Raw genomic sequence first — 1,549 nt, 5'->3', positions numbered from 1 at the left:
TCTGACCTATCACCCTCACCTTGACCTCTTTCCACCTATCGCATTTCCGACGCCCCTCCCCCAAGTCCCTCCTCCCTACCTTTTATCTTAGCCTGCTGGACACACTTTCCTCATTCCTGAAGAAGGGCTTATGCCCGAAACGTCGATTCTCCTGTTCCCTGGATGCTGCCTGACCTGCTGCGCTGTTCCAGCAACACATTTTCAGCTCAGATTCAACGAGCCAAAGTGCCTCCTCTATGATTCTATGATTAAACAGCATGCATTGAAAGACCTTTTGACTATTTATAGTGAATAATATGTTCAACTTAGTATACAAACCTCTTCTGTTTGGTTGCATTCTGAAATAACTCCACAGAAGCTGGTATCCATCACCAAGTCATCCTTTATTGACTTTAGTATTGCTGCATTCAGAGTCAGGTACAAGAGTGTCAGTATCTCAGGCACTCATTTTTTTTTTCTTTTCTCCAGGAAGATAGGAAAACACCCGGGTGGCCAGTGTACTCCCCTTTTTATTTTTATTTTTTTTTGGTGTGTGTGCAGGTGTGAGACACAGTGAAAGACACAAAGTGCACGAATCTTTATTCAATTTCCACCACCAGGAAGATAGGAAAACACCCAGGTGGCCAGTGACAAACACTGCCCTTCACATCAAAGGGCAGTGCTGTGTGATGAAAAACAGTGAGGGGGAGGGTAGGGTCTTTTTTTTTAATTTAACCCCCACACTACCACCTAAGTGCGGTAGTGCTTATTTTTCCCCCAGCACCCATTGTGTGTGTGTGCAGGTATGAGACACAGTGAAAGACACAAAGTGCATGAATCTTTATTCAATTTCCACCACCAGGAAGATAGGAAAACACCCGGGTGGCCAGTGACAAACACTGCCCTTCACATCAAAGGGCAGTGCTGTGTGATTAAAAACAGTGAGGGGGAGGGTAGGGTCTTTTTGCTTTTTTTTTTCTACCTAACTGCGGTAGTGCTTATTTTATCCCCAGCACCCATGGTCTGTGTGTGCAGGTGGGAGACACAGTGAAAGACACAAAGTGCACCAATCTTTATTCAATTTCCACCACCAGGAAGATAGGAAAACACCCGGGTGGCCAGTGACAAACACTGCCCTTCACATCAAAGGGCAGTGCTGTGTGATTAAAAACAGTGAGGGGGAGTGTAGGGTCTTTTTACTTTTTTTACCTCCTGTTTATATATATTTTTTTTATATAATTTAACCCCCACACTACCACCTAAGTCCGGTAGTGCTTATTTTTTTCCCCAGCACCCATGGTGTGTGTGTGACATTTCTCTTTTTTTTCAATTTCCACCACCAGGAAGATAGGAAAACACCCGGGTGGCCAGTGACAAACACTGCCCTTCTGATCTCCTAGTTATTTTGGTTTTTTTGTGAGACACAGTGAAAGACACAAAGTGCACAAATCTTTATTCAATTTCCACCACCAGAAAGATAGGAAAACACCCGGGTGGCCAGTGACAAACACTGCCCTTCACATCAAAGGACAGTGCTGTGTGATCAAAAACAGTGAGGGGGAGGGTAGGG

Source organism: Chiloscyllium plagiosum, unplaced genomic scaffold (assembly GCF_004010195.1).
Source record: "Chiloscyllium plagiosum isolate BGI_BamShark_2017 unplaced genomic scaffold, ASM401019v2 scaf_6808, whole genome shotgun sequence".
NCBI lineage: Eukaryota > Metazoa > Chordata > Chondrichthyes > Orectolobiformes > Hemiscylliidae > Chiloscyllium > Chiloscyllium plagiosum.
This window is presented reverse-complemented; position numbering follows the sequence as displayed.